The sequence below is a fragment of the Delphinus delphis genome, chromosome 8, assembly GCF_949987515.2.
Source record: "Delphinus delphis chromosome 8, mDelDel1.2, whole genome shotgun sequence".
Taxonomy (NCBI): domain Eukaryota; kingdom Metazoa; phylum Chordata; class Mammalia; order Artiodactyla; family Delphinidae; genus Delphinus; species Delphinus delphis.
The window spans coordinates 87,076,431-87,100,675 of record NC_082690.1 but is presented as its reverse complement, the minus strand read 5'-3'; the positions used below and the strand labels follow the sequence as shown (position 1 = coordinate 87,100,675).

Here is a 24,245-nt window from a genome sequence, read left to right as displayed (position 1 = left end):
TACAAACGGGGCCGGCTCACCATCAGAGTTAGCCTTGTTCCTTCTCAAAGTTCGGTGTGGATGTCCCCATGCTATTACTTTGTCCTGCTAAAGGGGCATTGGGGCCTGGCTCCTGGCACCTCTCCTTCCAATTGTCCAGGGGCTCCGTGGTGATCAAGGGCCCCATCTCACAGCCTTCCATCCACACAAGAGCAGAACAGCTCAGCCACCAATCTCTTCCGACCCCTGAAAAAACCCAGGTGTTTTCTTACAACACAAATACATCCCCAAGGCTTAGAAAAGCCCGCCCATCCAGCAGCAAGACCCAAGCCCGCAGACCCTCTTGCTCAAAGGGGCACGAGGGCCAGAGAATAGGTGTGCGCAAGCTCTGGTCTGCATTCTAAAAGCAGCTCCTGAAACGCCAGCTCCTGTGTGGCTTCTTTCGGGGTGTGGGAGGAGAGGCGGAGCCAAGGATGAGGGCGTTGCCCTCACTGACAGTCAGCTGCCGCCCACGCTCCAGCGAGAGCTTCTCACAGGTCTGTTCCTTTCTATCTCCTTGGTAACTCGACATGGTGCTGTGGTGACAACCAGAAACAGAGTAAACAGGGTCAGCCAGCGGTGGGGAGCTAGGCGGCTTCTCCTTCCACCTGGCTCGCTCTCCATTCCGGAGGTCTAGATGTGTGTCTGTGATCTGTCATTCAGTCACGCAGAACAGCCACGCCAAATTCTGGTCTTGAGAAGAAGCATCTCGACACATGTATTTCTTGTGCTCCCCACTCAGCCAGTGAGGGGATCCTGGAAATGCTGAGCCCGCGGGGGTTCCAACCATCCCAGCCCAAATGCTACGGGCTGCTGGGGAGCAGAACTCAGCAGGCAGGAATGTGAGAGGAGGGTGGGGGTCAGGGGCGGAGGGAGGATGGAAGGGAGTTGGGAGAAGGGTAGAGGTCAGCCAGGTCAAGGATTCCCCAAATTCTCTTCCCTTGGCACTCCACACCCCAAATCTCCCATCTGAAAGGAAAATATAATGTGTGTATGTATCTAGATAGATAAAATGTATATATAAAACATAATGTATTATAATATATATGTGTATATAAAATATATATGATTATTAGAACTTCCATGAAGTTGAGAAGGGGTAACGAATAGCATCTTGTGGGTTTTTTTGTTGTGTGTTTTGTTTGTATTCGTTTGTGTTTGCTTTGCCAGGAAAGGAAGGAGAATTAAAGGGGAGGCTGAGAAAGGAAAGATATGATACTGATAATAACATGTAGGAATAAGCCAAGAGTTCATTATCCATTCAGGAAATACTGAGTGAGCATCCACTGCTTACCAAGCCCTGTTTTAGACGCTGGAGATACGGCAGTAAACATAACAGGCAGAAACTCCTGACTTAACGTAGCTTACATTCAAGGGAGAGGCAGGAAATAAAGATGACAAGTTTAGTTTTTCAAATGACAAAATTACAACAAAACATGACGAGCACGTAAAATGTATTGAGTGCACACACAGACATAAAGCAAGATGGAGGTCAGGGAGCTGCGGTCCAGGAGAGGAGAACCAAAGGAGTCCTCACTACAGAAGTGGCTCTGAGTCAAGTTGTGGCAGGCGAGGACTTGAGCTGGGCTGCTTTCTGGGCAAAGAGCATCCCGAGACCAATCAGGAGGTTACCGTGGCTGAAGCAGCGTGAGCCAGAGGGCAGGAGAGAGGGTGAGGCTGGAGTGTGACGTGTCACATGAGGTAGGGCCTTGGGGGCCACTAGAAAGATTCAGGCTTTTCCTCTGAATTAAATGAGGAGGCATGGGAGTGTCTTCAGCAGAGAAGTGGTGTGATTTGATTTCTGTTAAAGGATCATTGTGACTGCTTCATGAAGAATAGATTGAGGGTGGAGGGGGGCTGATACTCTGAATCTGAAATCTGCTCTCACTTTGTTAGCAAGTGGAATTGGCAAGTTTGGGGGAGGGTAGAGACGGGCACCCAGACTTCCTCTTATGTGATCAGGAGGACTGAGAGAAACTGGAAGTGGGATGTTTTGGGTGTGATTCAGTGTTAATGAAAGGTGTTTGCATACAACCTAAAATCATCTTGGCTATCACCAGTGGTTTATCTCCCACCCCTTGGAAAATGAGGTCTAGAGAGAAACCAAACATTCCCATACGTGGATGCTATAATTTATCTGGCCCATGGAGGTTCTCAGCCCGAATCTGCTATTCAGATATGGCTTGGAGACACTACGTCTGACCCTCCTTAACTCCATAGCTTGGACTAAAGTTCAAAATGTAACAAGAGCAGTGGGGTCACCAAGTGATTAACACACACTCAGACGTGCCAACACGTGCAGCTCCTTTGTTTTCCAGAACTGATCAAATCTTCCTTGTATCCCCTCAACCCTATGGGACATGTAGGAAAAGACTGAACGTACATGGTCAGCCGGTATATCCTGGCCTCTTCTGGTGTCCCTTGGTCTCCTGATGTTAGCACCTGGCTCTTTGGCTGGTGGGGGTGTTGCTACCATGTGGCTATGGGTGTGGAAACCAGCATGGTGACCTCTGGTCTTTAGGGGCATCCCTGCTGGGTGTTTGGGTCCTGTGCTGGTGTCCCATGAGTTACTCCCGGTCTAGTTTGTTCACTGGCATGCAATGGACAAACTTAGCCATGGGACATTGACACCGCTATTGCCTCTGGAAGTCAAACTACTTGATCTCAATGGCCTCCACTTTCCAACTTCAGGCCTCTGCATTTCCAGTGATCCATCTTGAACCGCCCTGACCTTCACCAGGGCACCAGGGAATACAGGGATACATCTCATCGTTATCTACCAAGGTCCCTCCATTTGTTAATGCTGCACTGTCCCACCCAAGCCATGTTAGACATGGTACCAGATACATGTTGGGCTTCTCCTAGTTGCTTTCAGCCTCTTCCAGGCTGTGCGTGGGAAAGGAGGTCACTTGCCCTAATATTTTTAGTCTCTCCATACCTTTCTGAATGTTTTCATAGTTCCCTCCCCAAAAAAGCCTTGGCCTCAAGGAAGAGGCAAGGCAAGACTCTGATGTGTGAGGGTCTAAGCTTGCGTCCACCTCTTTTTTCATTCCTGTGCTCTGCTGGACAGGAACGAGTGTGCCCTTTCCCCCTCTTCCTTTCGGGTGAGAATGTATCCCTCAAGATATCTTTTTCCGGGCTTCCCTGGTGGCGCAGTGGTTGAGAGTCCGCCTGCCGATGCAGGGGACACGGGTTCGTGCCCTGGTCCAGAAGGATCCCACATGCCGCAGAGCTGCTGGGCCTGTGAGCCATGGCCGCTGAACCTGCGCGTCTGGAGCCTGTGCTCCGCAACAGGAGAGGCCACAACAGTGAGAGGCCCGTGTACCGCAAAAAAAAAAAAAAAAAAAAAAGATATCTTTTTCCTTGCTAAAATGGTATCTGTTCCGTCCACTTCCCTGGGGCCATCATGGTTGGGTCACGTGTGCCCTCAGGGAAACAGACACTGAGGCAGAATTAAGATTGCAAGAGTTTTTTGCGGGAGTAACACTTGTGAAGAAGATAAAAGAGGGAGAAAGTACAATTGGACAGGGAAAGCCTCAGATCACGATGCAGATCTGAGTCATTTTGGCCAACCCAGTGAGGGATTCCAGAACAAAGACTGCTCATCGGAGGAGTACCATGTTGAAGAACTGGCCAGGCCTAGGACCTACTCTGTGCTCAGTCACTGGCTGGGGGCTGCCCCAGGAAGAGCATGGTCCCTGCTCTAAAGGCGCTGTGCATCCTAAGGTACTGACAGCTGGAGGCTGTAAGCCAACTGCATCTTTTACTGCTGAACAGCAAGTTCTTTCTTGAAGGGAGACCCACATGGGCACCTCTAATACTGCTACAACGGGGGGAGGGCTGTTAGAGAAATGACTGATGGGGGAAAGAATGCAAATCACATCAGACTGGTGTTTTCTACATGTTTTACATATTACCCAAGTCATCCCTGAGCACAATCTCAGCCCACATCCTTTTCCCTGCAGGTGAGCTTTAATCCACTGTGACCGCAGCATAAAACGATTTGACTGTTCTTGAAACTTTCCTAAGAACCTCTTCACAGAACACGGTGCTGGCGTAATGCTTTAAAACCATGAGCATGGCTTTTACAGAGCCCTTTGATTTTAATCTAAGAGGCTCTTTGTAAATTTAAAAAAATGTTCATTTTAATTCACCATTTGGAACCAGCAAGCGCCACGCCGTTTATCTAAACCCAGGTCCTCTACCAAGACAGTGATCTGTGTGCTGCCGGGGAAATTTCAGTGGTTTGTTGACAGCAAGCTAATGGTGATAGAGGACTACAGATCTCTAGCAAAGAAAGCTCCTGTGAATTAGGAGACTGGGATTGACATATACACACTAATATGTATCAAATAGATAACTAAAAAGAACCTGCTGTATAAAAAATAAATAAAATTCAAAAAACTAAAATAAATCATGGTTGTTAAAAAAAATCATCAATGGATGATAAAAGAAATAGGCGAGAGCATGATTAGATTAAAAAAAGAAAAAGAAAGCTCCTATGAGTCAGAAGCCAATCATCTAACTGTCTGTTCACCAGGTTTCCTTCCTGTGAGTCACTTTAAAAAGCTTCACTTCTTCTTTCTCAGTTTTCAGCCCTTTTCTGGTTTAATCAATGACAGTTGAAGCTATATTATAATTACTGGAAGTGTTGATAAATGCAATCGGTCCCCTCTCCTGGACAGCCCTTGGAAAGGAAGTGGTAGAGAAGAGATGGAAGGAGGTGGGAAAGAAGTCTGTATGTGGAGAAAGGGAGAAGCAAAAGAGACTAGAGGAGAAACCAAAAGACTAGAAATTTCTTGCTGTCCCAGGAGTCAAAATATTGCTTAGTTTAGTCATGATTGATCACAAAGATGGCCAGTTTCGTGGAAATAACATTGTCAGAAAAATTATAGGACTCAAGCTAAATTTGTTTGTTTGGTTTTTTTAATAAATTTATTTATTTGGCTGCATTGGGTCTTCGTTGCTGCGCATGGGCTTTCTCTAGTTGCGGTGAGCAGGAGCTACTCTTTTTTCTCCCGTTGCGGAGCACAGACTCCGGACGCTCAGGCTCAGCGGCCATGGCTCACGGGCCCAGCCGCTCTGCGGCATGTGTGATTCTTCCGGACCGGGGCACGAACCCGTGTCCCCTGCATCAGCAGGCGGACCCTCAACCACTGTGCCACCAGGGAAGCCCAGGAGCTACTCTTCACTGCGGTGTGCAGGCTTCTCATTGTGGTGGCTTCTCTTGTTGCGGAGCACGGGCTCTAGGTGTGCGGGCTTCAGTAGTTGTGGCACGTGGGCTCTAGAGCGCAGGCTCAGTAGTTGTGACACACAGGATTAGTTGCTCTGCGGCATGTGGGATCTTCCTGGACCAGGGCTCGAACCCATGTCCCCTGCATTGGCAGGAGGATTCTTAACCACTGCGCCACCAGAGAAGTCTCTTAAATTTGAATTTCAAATAATGAGTCAATTTTTAGCATAAACATGTCCAATGAAATATTTCAGATATACTTTTATTCATTAAATTTTTTCTTTGTCTGAAATTCAAATTGAACTCGGCCTCCTGTATTTTTATTTGCTAAATATGGCAACCCAAGCCAGGAGACATTTCAATCTCATCACGCTGGGTTGGTGAGGGTGATAAGCTACATATTGAAGAGGAAATGGAGAGTATAACACCATACTCCTACTTTCTAGCAGAAAGAGCCAGGTTATTTGGACTTGAAAGTTCCTTCCTTCTGGGTCAGCCTCTGCCTTCCCAGCTCTGCTCAACACTGAGCATTTCAAACTGACCATTGGTTCGAACCCATCAGCAGGTCACTGAAATTGGACTTGCTGTCCTAGACTTGGTATCTTCTATGACTAAAGGTAACTTGGATCCCTCAAGTTTACTGAGCCTTTTTCTTTCCTTAATCACCACCATGTTTGTCCAGTCAATAGGACCGAGCTTTTGCCTTGGTTTCTGCCTGTACCTGAGGTCCTGAACTCCAAACCATTCAGCTGTGGTTTTGACATCCTGCCTCGATCATGGGTTCCTCTCAGCCCATGCCTGGTGTATGTCTCCAAACCAAACATATCACCTGGGACCACAATGCTGATTCCAAGCCTCACCCTCTTGTAGAACAGGGGTTGCCAAACATTTTCTGTACAGGGCCAGATAGAAGATATTTTTGGCTTTGTAAACCCCAAGTCTCTGTCACTACTCAATTCTGCCATTGTAGCATGAACAGACGTGTGTTCCCATAAAACTTTATTTACAAAAACAGGTCATGGGCCAGATTTGGCATACGGATCATAGTTTGCTGACCCCTGTTCTAGAAAATCCTGTGATCTTGCTCTTCCTGCCCAAAAGTTTCCACTTAAATGTGGATGCTGACCTATTAGCTCATGGGAGCCTTTTCTACTAGACAGGATTCTGATGGAGACTCCATGCCCCATTGGGGGCCAGTCCTATTTTACAATCTTGGTGCGCTAGTCTTGGACCTGGCAGTTCCCAGCTTTGTTATCTTGCCCTCTGTCAGCCACTGAGGTCCCAGCATGTCTAGAGAATGAGTACACTTAAGTAAGCCAACATCTGCTTTTGTTTCCACACTGCAGCCAAGATTCACTCTCCTTCTTTCCATAAACACTATCTTAGTTCAAGATTTTGTTGCCAACACTTTGGACTGGTCTGTCTTCTCTTTGGACATCTGCCTGAGAAATCGTCTCTGTGCATCACTGTTGCATAAAAGTCAATGGGACTACCCTGCCAGTGCTAGGAAGGGTTTGTCTTATAATACCTATGGATTTAGAGAAAACCCTTCTCTCTTAGATGATTAAAAAACCCTGACAAAACCAGGTAAAGGCAGCCACAGTGCATGGCTTCAAGATTACACATTGAGTGCTTCAGGATGAAGAAAAACCAACATTATGAATAATATTGGTGCTGTTATTAAAAGTAACACTATGACCTTAGAAAGACCTTACTATGGTATGAAAATGCAGAACAAACTTCACAGGCAATTCAATATGGATATGACTAAATCCACTTCTTCACAAGGGTAGGACTTTGGGAACTAATTCATAAATTTCAAAAATAAGGTTTTAAATTAGAAAAAACCAACAGTTTTGAAACAACTCTGCACAAGCCTTTTCAAATAATGTTAATTGACATAGGCCGCTGCTCTGGATCAGTCTGACCACCGTGTTCTACACATCTTTTTACTTTATGGGATAAGTGTTTCTCTCAAAAGTTGAATGAAATTGAAGACTTTATAAATCAAATCCTATTTTAAATAGAGAACTTATTCTTTAATTTTGGAGTCTTCCTTCCCTCATTTAAAAAAATGTTGTTTTCTATTTATTTTCTTTCATTATAATAAATTTTTAATAAGCATTATATCCCCAAATTGAAACTGTCTATACTTGCTTAGGAAGAATACTTTCTGAGTTATCTGAACTCCTTCAAACCAGTATAACAGAAATTAACACAGTGTGGTAGGTCAATTATACTTCAAAAACAAACAGACAAAATCACAGAAAAGGAGATCAGATTTGTGGTTACCAGAGGCAGGGGTTGGGGGGAGGGGGAATTGGATGAAGATGGTCAAAAGGTACAAACTTCCAGCTGTAAGATACATAAGTACTAGGGATGTAATGTACAACATGATTCATATAGCTAACACTGCTGTATGTTATATATGAAAGTTAAGAGCATAAATCCTAAGAGTTCTCATCAAAAGGAAGGAAAATTTTTTCTATTTCTTTAATTTTGTATCTATATGAGATGATGGGTATTCACTAAACTTATTGTGACAATCATTTCATGATGTATGTAAGTCAAATCATTATGCTGGACACCTCGAATTTATACAGTGTTGCAGGTCAATTATATCTCAATAAAACTAGAAGAAAAATGTTTTACTTACACGTGTCCAGAAAAAAAAGTTCCTTCAATGACAGTGTACTCTAAGAGGTACTTTAATAGCTGCATAGTCACTCCCCAGAGATGATTCTTTACAGGACAGTTGTTCAGATGTGAGCTCATCCTTAGCAGTACTGTGGTTCAGCAGCAGATTCTAGATCAGGTTATAGTTGAGCAGGAAATATAAAGAGATGCTTCTATCCAAACACAAAATTACTCCACAGTGGAGAACCAGCCCCAGTGGCCTTTCCAGGTGAAGCGGCCACTGGCTGCCGCGTCATCTACGGCACTCAGTGGGCACTTTCTCATTTAGTTCAGCCAGAGCTTATCAGCACAGCCCTATTCTAACCATTTCTATCGAGTTTTCACCAATAGAGTCAGGATTGTATACTGGTTAAATTTTGAAGTCAGAGAGATTCAAATTTGAATTATATAATTGTCCTCATTCCCACTCTTATAGCTAAAGGTGGACGAGACCCTGTAACTAAGCACGAATAGGGAGAGAGACAGAGAAAGACAGAGACAGAGACAGAGGGGAGCAAGAAATGGGGAGTGTTTTCTCTCTAACAAAGGATGCTGAACAGCTAAACACAAAAGCCCACTGCACAAGGTCAGGAGGGAACATGTTAGTCTGAGTCTGAGATGCAGAGCTTGCAGGTTGAGGAGCAAGTTAGCTGGCAGAGAGGTTCCCAGGACAGGACTGGTAGGCAGCCAACATAGTAAGGAGACCATGGAGGTATGGGGAGAAGCGGAAAGCCTGAAAACCAGTTCAGGTATGAACTTTACAAGCATGACTCAACCACTGTGGCATCCCTCTTATGCTCAGCTCGGTATGCGTGGTCCGGGAAAGCAACACCCATGTTAAGTTCACATCTAGTGGTGGTGTCATAGAAGAAAGGAAAGAGCTGAAGCTGGTTAGCAAGTCCTGGGCTGATGGGATTTGCGTCAAGCGGGGTCAAGTATAGAGCTCTCCCTAGAACTAAAGCAGGGGGTTCAAATAAGGGCAAGTAGAGTCATGGAAGAATAACAAAACTGGAGGGGCCAGAGAAGGACTAGAGACTGAACTTGTAGGGTCAGGTCTGATGGGATTCAAATAGAAGCAGGTTGAGAACAGTAAGACAGGGTCATGGTCAAATTGGTCAAACATCACGGGGTGCTGCTTGTGAGGATCTAAGGACAAGAAGGCACAGAGATGTGGTTTGAGCTGGTGGGACAGTTTTAAGGACCAGGAGAAGAGTAGAAAAAAAGATACATCTTTTTGGATGGAGATAGAGGCCATCTCCCTACCTAACAGAGGGAAGCTTTAGTTTGGCTTTCTTACCCTGACTTACCATAGAATCATCTCCATCCTCTTTCCAGAAATGGGAAGGCTTGGGAAGACAACGAGGTTTATGGGTTTCTGGAAAATAGGATCACTCATCCCATCTACCAAGGAGAACCTCAGTTGTAAGCTATCAGACAGTAGGAAAACTGCCACCTGGCCAGGTTGCCACAGAAGAGAATTGGTGGCTCTGGGTCCTTTTAAGAGGAGCTGAGAAAGCAGAGGGCTATGGTATAGATTTCATTCTCTAAGTCCAGGAAAACAAGGTGAGAAGAGAAAGTATCAACCCACATCACTTCCTTTGGACCTTCATAACATCATCTCTCTCAAGGAGATGGCGTGATACACATTTCTCCCAAATAGGTGACCAGTAGTGAGTTTTAGACCATTCTCGCAGGGACAAGGTCACAAAGACCTCCCCACAAGATTATGGAAAAGGGGGCAGGCAAGTAGAGAACAGCTGTTGGGTAGACAACCAGTAGTGTCTGTGGCTGAGGCAGTTGGGTTGTTCCTTTGGTTTATTTCCCTCAAAGAGGCAAAGCCACATCATTTGAAGGCATTTTAGGAGCTGCAATCTGCCTTCATGAGATCATGGGTATTGCTGATTTCCTAGTTCCAGGGAAAGCAATTCCATTTTAAAATTCTGCTGTGACTCTCCAAAGAATATTTCCTAAGTTACATGTAAAAACAAGTCATTAAAAAATGCAACTTCCTTTTATTTCTATATTTAGCCTGTAGTTCTTCGAACCTCACCCTCTGGGCTAGCAGCCCACAAAGATCTCATAGCACTTACTAAAATACGTATTTATTCAGATGTATCTGTTTATTTATTTGCCTCTCCCATCACTTTTACTGTAAGACTTATCTACCTTGTTCTCCATTCTTTCTGAGGCACGTAGCAGCCAGCCTGGGACACAGTAGTCATTCAATAAAAATATATTGAATGAATAAATGAGCAAATGAAAATTTTGGGTGAGGGAACTATGAGGGAGGACTTTGGAATGGAAAAGGCACCTAGTATTATCAATGTCTTCACTAATTATTGTTGAGCACAAAAGATTATTTTTAATGCTTGCCTGATACCTATTCGGGAACATTATGGGGAGGAAGGGCAAGAAATGTACCCTTTCCATTGACTTCCATCAGTGTTTGTATGTGGATTGTAGCTACACCGAACACAGTTACTTTGTCACCACCTCCAAGAAGCAGAAAGTGACTTGTAATCCATTTTTGTGTTCTAGGATCCTGGTTGAAAGTAAGAGAAAGAGAGTTCCATCTTTCCAATTCTCCAGGAATCTAAACTCCCCAGTTTTCACTGCTGTGTGCCACGTTCCAAGAGCTGACCCAGAGGGAGTCCCATCCTGAAACAGGTGGGCACAGCTGCGTAAACACCGTCCTCACTTTCAGGTAAAGGGCTCCTTGGACCACCTTCCCTCTCAGGTGGAAAAGCGGAGAGTAGAGTCTCTAGTGACTGCGTGAGGAGAGGCAGGGTGGGGAGGTCTTCAGAGAGGCACCAGATGATGGAGACTTCAGGAGACCATAGAACAGCTATGTCTGTCCACTGCTCCTTTACCACAGAGAGAGGAAAAAGAAGGAAAAGATGGATCATGCAGCGAGTGGGAGGGAGTGGGTACAGAAATCAAGTTTATGTTAGAACCATTCCAAAGGATGGTAACAGAAGTGGGGAAACAATGGGAGTCTCTGGAAGGTGAGATGGGACACTGGAAAGTTGAGGTCAATAAACACCATCCCTGCGGCTATTGGTTTTTTTCCAATTTTCCTCCTCTCTGTTGATGCTTTTCTTGGCTGGAACTTCCTCAGATGAGTCCTGGGGAGCCTGAACGGTGACAGTAAAGCGAGGAAGGGAGAAAACTGAGAAGCATTTCAAAAGCTTCTTCCCCAACACTCTTCTTCACTTCCCTTGTAATCCAGTTTTAGGAATAAAGACCAGCCAGGGAAAGAGGTTCTGACTCGAGCCTGCCACGGCCCCAGTCAGCCATTTCTTCTCTTTGTTCAGACCTTAAAATCCTGTGAGGTTTTTATAAACTTTCTAGCAGGGGCCCTGCTGATCTGACGACTCATTAGAAGGAGAATGGAAAACGTTATGAGAGATTTTCAGCGAATGGGTAAAATGGGTAGGACAGCTCCTCTCCAAGCCCCTGTTGCCTCGAAGGCCGCCTTCCTCCAGCCTGCAAGCTCTGGCTCAGTGTGAAAGGATGCTCTGCTTGCCCAGGGACCAAGCACTCTTCCAGGAGAATAAAATGCCCTCGGCTGGACTAGCAGACAGACGAAGAGAATGCCAGAGAAGAAGGCCATGGGCACTTGGCAAACCAGGACTAGCATGGAGAAGTTTGCCCTCCAGGTCACTATTTTAAATCCCAACTGAGCTAGGGACAGGGAGAGGAGGGATGCTAAAGATGTTTGCTTGTTTCCCTCACGCGATGTTTGGTCTTCATTGAGGACCAGTTTCTGGGTCACAGTGTTGCCCCATGTATACTCACACCTGCAACACATCAGCCATCTGGCACCAGGCGAATGGGGGCCAATTCCTCCAACATGACGACATCCCCTTCCTACAGTGGAAGCAGGATTTGGGGCAGGACTGACCTCGGAGGGCCATTCCTCAGGCCATGACTTCTCTTTTCTGGCGATATCCTCTCCCTAGGTGACCTCATCCAGTCTCATGGCTTGAAGCACCAACACCCACGTTTACACCTCCAGTCCCAGCTTCTCCCTCGGGCTCTGGCTTCGTTATCTCCAGCTGCCTCCTTACAGCCTCCACTGGGATGTCTAGCAGACGTCTCCAACCAGAAGTGTGCAAACAGCACTTCAGAACCTTCCACCCACACCTGTTCCTCCCACATGTCAGTTGACAGAAACTTTGTCCTTCCAGCTGCTGAGGCCAAAACCCTGACTCCTCTCTGTCTCACAACCCACTTCCAAACGCTGAACGCTGTTCATCTCTGCCATGAAATACACCCAGTTCTCCCCATCTCCACTGGCCCTCCAAGGTGCTAGGGTCTCCCACCTGTATCCCTGTCACGACTTCCTGGTCTCCTTGTTTTCGCTCTTACCGCCCCCCCTTCTGTCTATTCTCTCCCTGCAGCCTGAGTCATTCTTAAAATCTAAGTCAGATCATGTCTCTCTTTCTACTCAAAACTCTCCAGTGGGCTCCGTCTCACACAGAGGGAAAGCCAAAGCCCTCACAATGGCCTAGGGGGCCCTAGTGGACTCTGTCTCTGTCTCCTGCTGCTCTGGTCCTCGTTCACTCCCCTCCTGCTGCACCGGCCTCCCAGCTGTTCCTCAAACGCAGAAACTGTTCCCACCTCAGGCTCCCTCAGCCTGGAGCACTCTTCCCTGTCACCTGCATGGCCATGTGGCCTTCTCTGACCACCCTCTACACAACAGCAAAACTTACCCCTGGCCCCCACTATCCCACGCCCCTTCACGTGTTTCTCTCCATGGCATTTGCTCATCTGGGGGTTATATTTTAAGTTCCACGAGAACAAAGATCTCTTCTCTCATGTTGACTGCTGTATCTGCTGTGCCGAGAATAATGCCTGACATTTAGCAACTGCTTAATAAATATCAAATGAATTTCTGATCCATTTTCACGCTCTGGTCCCAGAATGACTATTGTTCTCGGATGTCGCATGTCAGTTTTCTTCACCATAAAGGGAGGGAGGATGAGGTGTGATGGTTTTATTTAAAGGCAGAGGGTTTTTTTAATGACCTTACAAGGAAGACATTACACTTAAAAAAACAATCTTTGGAAATCCATTAAATTTGTTCCATTATGATTGATTCATTTGGTGAGAACAAGTTCCCGTGCAGTAGGGAACTTGGATGGGGGAGTGGTGTCAGAAACAGAGGGGAGAAACATTTTAATCATTTCTTAAAGTGAAGATCAGCCTTCCCATTTCATTTTTCAGATAAACTTTTTTTTGAGTAGAGCATACACACAGAAAAGCGCACAGACCTTAAATGAATTATTGATGAGTTATTGCAAAGTAAACACACCCATGTACCCCCCTCCCAGGTCAAGAAATAGAACATTACCAGCACCCAGAGCCCTCCTCCCACCCCTTCACACGACTACCTCCTGCTTGCTCCTTAAAGGGACCACTCTCCTGACTTGCAACATCCCAGGCGAATTTTGTTTGGTTTCAAACCCCATATAAATGGAATCAGACAACACGCATTCTTCTGTAACTAGCTTCTTTCATTCCACATTATATCTGTGAGAGTCATCAATGTCGTGTGTAGCAGTGGTTAATTTATTTTCATCGTGTACAGTATTCCACTCTATGAATATGTCACAGTGTATTTATCTGTTCTACTCTTGATGGACATGTGAGTTTTTCTGTCTTGAGGCTATTATGAATAATGTCGCGCTGAACATTTCTGTGCATGTCCTTGATGGACATAAGCCCTCATTTCTGTCAGATGTATACCCAGGAATAGACTTGACAGGTTTTGAACATATTATGTTTAGGTTTAGTAGATCTGCCAAACTTTCCCCAATGGCTGTATCGCTCTAAATTCCCACTGGTAACGTATGTGTCCTAGTTGCTCCGCACCCTCACAGCCACTTGGTATTGGTCTTCATTTTAATTATTTTCACTCTTGTGGGTGGTTAGGGATATTTCAATGTAATTTTCATGTATATTTCCCTGACGACTAGTTGAGCACCTTTTCTTGTGTTCATTGGCCATTCTATTTTTGTGAGATGCTGATTTGTTTTTAATTGGATGATCTGTCTTTTATAAGAGTTCTTTATATATTCTGAATTGAGCCCTTTATCAGTTATATGTACTGTGACTATCTTTTCTCACTCTGTAACTTGACTCTTTTTTTTTTACTTTCTTAATGGTATCTTTTGATGAATCCAAGTTTTTAGTTTTAATAAAGTTCAGTATGTAAATATTGTTCTTTATGGTTAGTACTTTTTGTGTCCTATTTAAGAATATTTGCCAACTCAAGTTAAAGAAGCTATTCTTGACCTGTGTTATCTTCTAAAAGCTTTCATATTGAAAATCTATGGACCCCATAGAATTGATATTTTTTGCTCTGGTAAAAGGCAGGGGTAGGGTTTTATTCTTATTTTTCCATTTGGATATCTATTTGATCCAGCATCACTTATTGATAAGATTATTTTTTGATAAGTTTGCACCATTGCTCTGAGGTACCACCTTTTTCATAAACCAAGTGCCTAAATATACATGGGCCTGTTTCTAGATTTTCTACACTGTTCCGTTGCTTTATTTGCCTGTTGCTGTGCTAATGCTACACTGCCTTAATTACTGTCACTTTATAATAAATCCTGATATCTGGTTGAGTAAGCTCTCCAACTTAGCTCTTCTTTGAGGTGGTCTTGGCTATTCACGGCTCTTTGCATCCCTACCTTACTTTAATATGGACTAGAAAGCATCTTTCGAGCACTGGCTGGGGGGAGACAGACAAAGGACGAGGCTGAACAATGTTCATGGCCCAGTGCAGATGGATGCCTATTGGACATATCAAATGAACATGACTAAACAGAACTCTCCATTTCTTTTTCCCAGCCAACCGCATTCCCTCTTCCCACACAGTTTTTCTCATCTTGGAAAATGGTACCATTGTCTCCACTGCTAAACCTTAGTCGAGGAAACCATCACCGCGGGCATGGGCCACTGAAATGGCTGTGAACTGGTCCCCTCACTCTCATTTTTGTTTCCTGTCAGTGTGTTCTTCATATCACAAGAGTGATTTTTGTAAAGGTAATGCAGCAATACTCTTCTCCCCAGCTCTGGGGCCCTGTTCCATCATTTACTCTCAGATCAAATTGTCCGCTATGAAAGCCTTTCCTTCACTCCCCTATTGAAAGAGGTTCCCCTCTCCTGACACTGTCCACATCCCCTTGTGTTATTGCACCCTTAGTTCTTACCACTCTCTAAAATCATCTTTTTATGTATGTGTTATACATTATCTGTCTTCCCCATTATAATATAAGCTCCATTCAGGTACAGAGTCTGTTATCTGTCTCCCTGTATCCACAATACCTAGAATAGTCTTTGATACATTGGAGGGGCACCATAAATGTTTGTTGAATGAATGAGTGATAAAATGAACAGTAGGTGGGCTGAGGGCCTAACTGTGTGTGGCAAGCAATGTATCTAACAATGTATCAATGTTTACCTAATTTTGCATCTGGTTACCTCTTTCGACAACTAAAAATTCTTTCAAAGCAAGGAATGTGGGAAAGTTGAAGGGCATTACTTAGGTCCTGGTAGAGCTCAGGATGAATTTGGGGATCAGTTAACAGTCTTTATCCTGTCTCTATTTATTAAAATTAAACTTTTACTTTGAGATCATTGTAGACACGCATCCAGTTTTAAGAAATGATGCAGATACCCTTCCTTACCCAGTTTGCCCGCATGGTACATTGTAAAAACCATGGTACAATATCACAGCCAGGATATTAACACTGATGCAGTCAAGATACAGAAGATCTCCGTCACCATAAGGATTCCTCATGGCATCTTTTTACAGCCTCAGCTACCTCTCTCCTGTTCCCACCACCTCCTTAACCCCTAGCAGCTCCTAACCTGTTCACCATTTCAACTGTTTGGTCATTTTAAGAATATCATATAAAGGGAATCATACAGTATATAATCTTTGGGGATTGGCTTTTTTCACTTAGCGTAATTCTCTGGAGTTTCATCCAGGTTGTTGCTTATACGAATAATTCATAGTGCATTCCTTTTTCCTTGCCGAGTACTATTTCATGGTGTGGATGGACCACAGTTCACTTAACCAGTCAGCCACTGAAGAACGCTTGGGTTGTTCCCAGTTTGGGGCTATTACCAATAAAACTGCTACACTTGAGTACAGGTTTTTGTGTGAACACTAAATTTTCATTTCACCTGGATAAATAGCCAAGAGTGCAATCTCTGGGTGGTGTGGTAGTTGGCGTATCTTTTTTTTTTTTTTAAGAAGCTGCCACAGTGTTTTCCAGGATAGTGGTACCATTTTGTACTCCTCCCGGCAATGTATGAGTGACCTAGTTTCTCTGCATCCTCACCACACTTGGAAAAATTGAGGGACAGTCTTTAGATGCTGCTAGAGTTCCAGGTGAGTTTGGGATTCACTAACATCCTTTCCGCTGTCCCATTTTTCAAAAAGGCTGACACTCTGTCCCTAGTTTGGCTCAGATGGGAATTAATGATAAAAGCCAACAGCCATCTAGATGCAACAGTCCATGAAACATTTTCCTTGAAGAAAGGATGATAAGAAAGGAAACGTACACATTTCCTGGGCTCCCCAGTCCATTTATAATAACGCCAGAAATGGTGAACCATCCCTTGAGTCTCTGGAGGAGCAGTCTGTGGCCGGATTTCAGTTGAGACGTTGGTAAGCCATAGGAAACCACATAGTTAGGCCGAATCAGATGGGTGGGGGACACCTTCACACGATCTTTATGAAGGCCAGGCAGAGAGATTCTGCCGACAGAAGCAGCAACAGCAGAAATGCATGTTTCTGTGCGTGTTACCTTGCGTGAGCCCAACATGGATTAAAGGCTGCTTCTAAGAAGGGAAAACTTAGATCTAATATTTGGGGCTGGGGCCATTCTGGAAGTTTCTTTCCCTGGGGGCTTGACAAGACAAAACCAAAAAGCAGAAAAGCCTGTGTTTAGCTCTTCTCGTGATTGCCCACCGTGTCCTACTGTTTCTGCTTCCTCCAGAGGCCCAGCCCTCCTTCTCCTCCCTGACCTCATCCTTCTCTCCTCACCTTCTCAAAGCTGTGTTTTCTAACACCTTAACTATTTGTATTTTATTTAACACATTCTTACATTATGGTTACTATTTCCCAGGCATTGTTTTATGATTTTATGTGTATTACCTTCATCAAAACTCATAACAACCCTATGAGGTAAGAATCATTAATGTCCCAATATCACAGATGAGGGAACTTAGCTACAGAGAAGTCGAATAACTTGCCCAAAGTCACACAGCTCATAATTGGCAGAGATAAGATTCACACCCAGGCAGTCTGGCTCCAGAATCCATGCTCTTAATCACTACATTAGGATGGCTTTCTATTATTGACAGATATGCCTTAAACTGTTCCCTTTTCGAGGCCACTGGTATTTCAGTAAGGAAAAAAGCCTTCCACGGAAGGAATAAAGCATTTAAATGTGGGACTTTGGATAGAAAGTAACAGGGATATATCCTGTCACCCAGGCTAAGGTGTGTACAAGGCCCTCACAAGGAGGGATTTATTGCATATGACAGCTCTATCTTGTGCAGGCTGTTTCTAAGTACTGCAACTAACATTTAGGAGATGGAATTACTATGTGCCAGAGACTGGGCTAGGAGCTGCACATACATTACGTCAACAAAAATGCATGACGGGCAATATTAATTCCCTTTTAAAGATTAGGAGGTTAAAGCATCCAGTGGCAGGTGGCTATAGGTAATTTAAATCGTACAACTTGAAAATAGCAGTCCTAGGTCTGTCTGGTCTCCTTTTACTACACAAAAACGATTAAAGCATTGAGTTTCTAGTTTTGTTTTGTTTGCTTTTCTATCTTTGGTCAGTATGTCTATTTTGGCAAATGACAAGGTAAGAATAGAAACTTCCATTTTCCTACCCATGAATCAGTTACTCCCCCAGATTTCACATCATAAGTATACGGCGCCACCACAGCCTAGGTGCTCAAAGAGAAAAACACAGGACTTGGCTTTTATGTCTCTCTTACCCTACCTCCTTTCTGCAATTTACCAGCAAGCTCTGTCAATTCTATCTCCAAAATGCATCCCAAGTCCATCTGCTTCGGTCCGTTTCCACCAGAGCCCCTGAGTCCAGGCCACCATCATCCACCGCCCCAGACACATTCACAGTTCATTCCTGTGCACACCCTACTTCCCTTGCAATCTATCTCCATATAGATGTGTATGCTCTTCTTAAGATATGAATTGGATCTTGTCCCTCTCTTATTAAATATTCTTCCAGCTATATTTGACGCCACTTTCCTGCCCTATTGCTAATCTCCGTCCACGGCAGAATAGGTCATGCTCTTCCACACTTGGGACCCTTCACCCACGCCAGCATCCTATCCCCCCACTCTTCCTGTGGCTGTCATCACCTCAAAAAGCCCACTGAACCTGCTGTATACATCCTCCCTCTGTTAGGTCTCTCTCTCTCAAAGTCTTAGACCAGTGGCTGGCATACAGCAAGCATTCAGTTAATGATAGTTCTTGTTTTTGTTTTGATCACTGTTGTTCTAGTATACAGTCTAAATTTGCATGCCTAGGCGACTAGATAAATGGAGTAGGAAAGATGGACACTATTAATATCTGAGCCCCCAGGAGCTTCTAAGAGAGGGAGGTTAGATACTTCTAGAGGGAAAAGAAATGTGGGCTTGTAAATCCTCTTCTCTGCCTTTAAAGAAAAAAAGTTATTGCTATTATTGTCACACACACAATTACGATGTGCCTAACAGAAGCATGTTTTACCGTAGCAATATAAAATATATTTTGAAAAACTATAAGAGCAGTTCCCATATTTTTAAAGCAGTGTCTAGACCTGTCTGATGGATTTCCTAAGTAAGTTTCACTCTGGCTCTTACAGCCCCCCAGGAAGTTTTTTCTACGACTTAGCAATAAGTACTCAAAGTTTGTCCTCTCTTTAATTTTCTAGTACCCTTGCTAACAATCTAGGAAATGACTTCCAGAAACATAAAAGGAGGGAAAAGAGTGAAGAATAATTAGGGTAGAATCACCTATGAACTGGATAATTAGACTTTGTCCAGTGAAGAGCTGCCTTTTAAGAGAAAAAAAAGTGACAGTATAAAAACCTCACCCCCAAGAAGTTGTGAGGCTGGACTTTGACAGATGGTGGCCCCAGTTTAGGCACAAAAATACCCATTGCTTGTGATAGTTCACGTGCGATGTCAAAGGCCTGCTTCGGTAAGTTACGGAGCAACCGTTTGGTGGAATATTATAAAGTCATTGAGAAAAAACTGGCAAAGAAAATTTCAAACATGGGGAAAACCTTATGTTGTATTAAGTGGATAAAGGAGGCTTATGAATGTCATGCATGAAAACCTGTCAGCACACCAGCTACACTGATTAAACTTTTACTTGATTCCAGGCTTCATTCCCAAGTGAGAGCAGATATGACAGGCGTGGAGGCAAGTTGACCCCTAAGTTCATCCTCACAATCTAAAAGCCAGGATTGGAAACACACCAAAATATTAATATTGTACATTGTTGCAGGCTTTTCTTTGTTCCTCGATACTTTGAAAATGTTCTAACACTTTTTTAAAACATGTTGTTCTCTTTTAAAGTTTCCCTGGAAACTTCTAAAAGGCAGCTGCTGTGGGCTCACGTTGTCTCCCCCTTCCCCCTGCAAATGTGTAAATGAAGAACCACCTCCATGTCTTTAATTTATAACAGGCTCAACTTTCCCCTGTGAGTTGATACTCTGACCAGAAGTCTGTGGGTGGGATGGGTGCTGTGTTTTTTTGGTCGTAGCTTCTTTTGGCTGATAAACTAGCACTTAAGTGTTTCCCTTTTCCAAACCCCCAAATGACAAGTGTCTCTGTGGTGAGGTGGCAGCCCAACTGTCATTGCCAACAAGAATGGTCCTGTGGACACTTATTTTTAGTTTGCTGCCTAAAGCAAGAACCAGGCTGGGTAACCAGGGCTCTTGGGGCACAAACTTCCAGAATCCAGAGCATGGAGCTATCAAAGGGAAGCCAGGTGAAGCAAGAGACCGCTTCAGGAAGCCCTAAGCGCCTTTTCTCCAGGTGGACCACAAAGACAAGGCAGAGATCTTGTATTGAGTGAGAAGACTGTAGTCCACTTTTAACATGGTTTAATTTTTATCAAGGATGCTATAAAACAGAAACACATTAATTGCATTTACATAAATGTAAATTCAGGCAGCCTTGGGGAACTAATTATAGCAAAGAGGCTGATGATAAAAAGCAGACTGGTAGAAATCTGCTCTACGACCTGCTCAGCAGCCCATCCTCCCTTCTAACAGAGCCTGAAGCAAGGTGTCTCACCTTCTGCGGGTCAAGTAGTTGGCATGTCACCAAGCAAGGCCAGTTTACTCTCTCCAGGGAACAGAAATCCTGGGTGAAGGGACACAGGGATCCCTAACTAATGGAGAGTCCGTTAGCCTCTCACACCTAGATCACCTAGTTTCCTGTCCCATACAAAGCCAGAATTTTTAGCTTTTTATTTGATTCTGTGAGCTGCTCTGTGGCCTTCTAACATGTATGTGTGCGTGCCATGATGTATACATGTGTGTATTTTTAGTTTTTTTTCTTAAATTAGCTAAAGTTGGTTTCTTTTGCTTGGAAGCAAAGAACTCCCCCTAAAATGAGAGCCCCAGTATATTTCACTGTATATGCAAATCTCTGCCTGGCTCTGGACAGAGGGCAATTTCTCCCCCCATCCCCCCACCTCCCATCCTGGCTCAAATATTTTCAACTTAGGGAAAAATGAGTCCTCCTCCTTAAACAGGAACTGTGACAGGCTGGGTTTTATGAAAGCATTGGTGATTGTTTTTTCCTTCCTTTTTCCACGAATGCAAGCTTCTTACTATTTCCCAACCAGGGGCAGCCAAGCAAATCCAGCCTCAAAAAGACTCTTTAGATGAGAGAGAGCGAGGGCCAGCCCACCGCCAGAGCCTGGTATATTGCTGCTGCAGGCCTTGGCTTTGCTCATCCTGTGGTTTTCTGAACTGGAAACCAGGCTCTGGCATTGACCTCTCAGAGACAGACAACTCCTAGCAAAAGCACCTCTGACTGCATGGATAGAAGTGTTGGGTGTCAGAAAACAATGCCCTCATATGCGTGCAAGTCCAGAGGGGTGGGACGGAGGTATGGGGTGGTGGTGGGAGGACCTTCCTTAGGAGGTAGGGCTCTGTATACTCAGAGTGGGTGAGGAGAAGGAATGCTGTGAAAAATATTAAGCAAGGTAAGAAATGCCCCTGAGATGCTGTTAATTGACAAGAGCCTGTAAAAGCGCACCATCAGTACGATGCCTCTGTGTGTGTGTCTGTGTGTGTGTGTGTGTGTGTGCATGTGCATACACATGTGTGTGCATGCACGGAGAACCAGAACCAGAAACAGAAGGGGAGGGCAGAGTGGGAGAGCACACAAGTCATCGGGTCTCTTAGTAATGGGATTATGGGTGATTTTAATTGCCTTCTTTAAGCTTCTCCATATTTTTAAAATTTTCAATAATGATTATGTGTTACTTTCAAATTGGAAAAAATCCATAAATACTACTCAAAAATGAAAGAAAGAAAAAGAAGGCAACGCCCTCATCAGCACGAGGTTCTGTCAAAGCAGTGCAGTAAGAACTAGTCCCACCTACCCCAGCAAAATCCAACTCTTCAATCACAGTCACATGCAGAGATTGCATCAACCTAAGTGGCAACAGGATGGACAAAGACACTCGACAGCTACCACTGCTATCGCTGCTGTTACTTGCACAGCATGGACAAGATCTCCTATCTCCATATATTTTTCAAGGTATCTCTCACTTCATTTGATGCACCACATAATCCACTAAGGTAGGAAGGGCCACCAACGTCAGTCCCACTTTATGGATGAGGAAACTGAAGTACCTGCCAGTATATCACATTAGACCTTGTAGTATTATTACTGACAATAACAATGGTGGTCTTAGACATCAAATTATCACACTTCTCCCCCCAAATCTCTCTAAAGCACTACAAAAACAATAATAGTTCATATTTATTGAGTGTCCCATGGCCTTCAAATTTATTGAAGTAGATGCAGTTGTTCTTATTTTAAAGTTTAAGAAAAGCTGGGGTGCATAAAGATTAAGTAATCTGTCTACAAACACATAATTAGTAAATGGTTGAGTCAGCGTATGAGCCCAAGCAGACTGCCTCCAAAGTCATGAACTGGACTAGAAAGTCACATGTCTATTAGCCCATGTTTGAAGAAAAATTCCATTTGAGTAAATTGGCCAGACCCTTAGACTCTGTTCTATTCTAATCTGACCCTCATTTGTAACACGTCTTAGTCTGAGAGTAAACATCCCATATCCGCTAGGGACAGAAGTGGCTCTTCACTTTTTAATATTTTCAGCTCGGAGTGAAAATGCAGAAGATCTCATAAAAGATGGTGTCCAAGTCCATTCCATAGGCCCAGATGGCTTAAAGAACTTAGGTAAACACTCAGCTCGAATACTTCAAAGCTCCTAGTGGAGATCAGTGACCTCAGCCTGGTGAGCCAGGCCTATGGAAGTAGTAGCCTGGAAGATGGCAAGGAGTAATTCACGCTCAAACCAAGCTTGGCTTCCTTCTGCAGTGTCTCTCTGCCACTTTGGTCTCCCTAGCACTGCAGACACCAAAATGTGGCAGGAAACCCAATAGTCTAGGTTAGCAACGTATTATTTTCAAAGCACTGTTTGGCGGCCAGGGAGGGAAGGCAGACTGGAGACAAACATAACATCAAGAGTTTGATAAGACTTGGTATCATTCAAATACATCCACGGACATTTGCAAGTTGCTTTGCTCACCTGAGCAGCCTGGGGCAAAGTGTTGAACTCAAGGAAGCTGGTCACAGGCAGCTTCTACCACCTTTCAGTGCCCCGTCTGCCCTTAGAAAGTCTTCTCCTTCAGACACTCATTGCCCTCAACTACCATCCATCACCAGAGCGGGGGCCTCCCAAGTGTCTTCCACACAACTCTGTCTGGCCAGCCCAAATCCCTCAGCTGTCTTTTATTAAGAGAAGCTCTTAAAGTGTATTTCCACCACAGCTGTCCAGTTTTTCAAAGTATTAGTGACTAAACCTAAACTGATGAACTAATTCATGATGTATGCTATGGAGTGATAATGACTTAATAAATTATTATTCTCAGAGAACTTGTGAAATTTACCCTAAAAATAACTAATGAAATTTTTCTGGCACTCTGAGAGGCTGGTATGGTAGGGATGTTGAGTGCTTTTTTTTTTTTTTTTTTTTTTAAACAACTTAGCCATTTTCTTCTCTGAGAATGCTCAAGGTGGTGATTTTTTTTTAAATTTATTTATCTTTGGCTGCGTTGGGTCTTCATTGCTGCCCACAGACTTTCTCTAGTTGTGGCGAGCAGGAGATACTCTTCATTGTGGTGCATGGACTTCTCATCGTGGTGGCTTCTCTTGTTGCAGAGCACAGGCTCTAGGCATGCAGGCTCAGTAGTTGTGGTTCGTGGGCTCTAGAGCGCAGGCTCAGTAGTTGTGGCGCATGGGCTTAGTTGCTCTGTGGCATGTGAGACCTTCCCGGAGCAGGGCTCGAACCCATGTCCCCTGCACTGGCACGTGGATTCTCAACCACTGTGCCACGAGGGAAGTCGAGTGCTTATTTTTATGCAGCTCTCCTCACCTTTTATTACAGATACGGTCTACCACCTGTGTCATGAGGGACGAAGGTGTTTAACTGCCAGTGAGACATCTTGCAGCATGCTCTTCCTCTGTTGTGGCAACTGTGGAGCCATTTGTTGAGATGGAAGTGTCATAAGATCAAAGCAGCCTGGAGCCCTGGGGCACAGGTGTCCTAGAGAACCATTCAGACCTACAATGGACTTCAGCTGAAACAGTAATAAACTTCCTTCATGTTAATCCACTAACATTTGGCATTATTTGTTATAGCAGCATAGTTCAGCACATCCTGACTGTTAGAGCTAATAAATTTTACACCTCAAACCATAAGCCATAGTTTGGTTCCTATCTACTGTTAAGAGAGACATATGCCACTTATTAGCTGTGGCTTTGGACAAGTTATTATATTTCCCCAGAATAAGTCTCAGTGTTCTCCTCCGTAGGACAGGAAGGCTGGTCTCTTTCAGTTATAAGATTCTACCCAAATAGTAATCCCAAATTACATGGTACCTGCTCCCTAAAGATAACTATCGTATGCTAAGACAAGGCAATTTATCCCAAAACGAATAGAGATGTTGAACCCAAGTCAAACACTTTTTACCTAGTCATGTCTCTGAACAGGAAGGTCA

At 44.2% G+C, this 24,245-nt stretch overlaps 1 long non-coding RNA gene across 1 annotated transcript; it reads left to right on the top strand.

Moving 5' to 3' along the window:
- The first annotated feature begins 490 nt into the window (after positions 1–490).
- Positions 491–23,820, top strand: LOC132429172 (uncharacterized). Its single transcript, XR_009520302.1, has 3 exons — positions 491–515; positions 10,466–10,631; positions 23,633–23,820. It is a non-coding gene; the product is annotated as an uncharacterized lncRNA (long non-coding RNA).
- Positions 23,821–24,245: the final 425 nt, after the last annotated feature.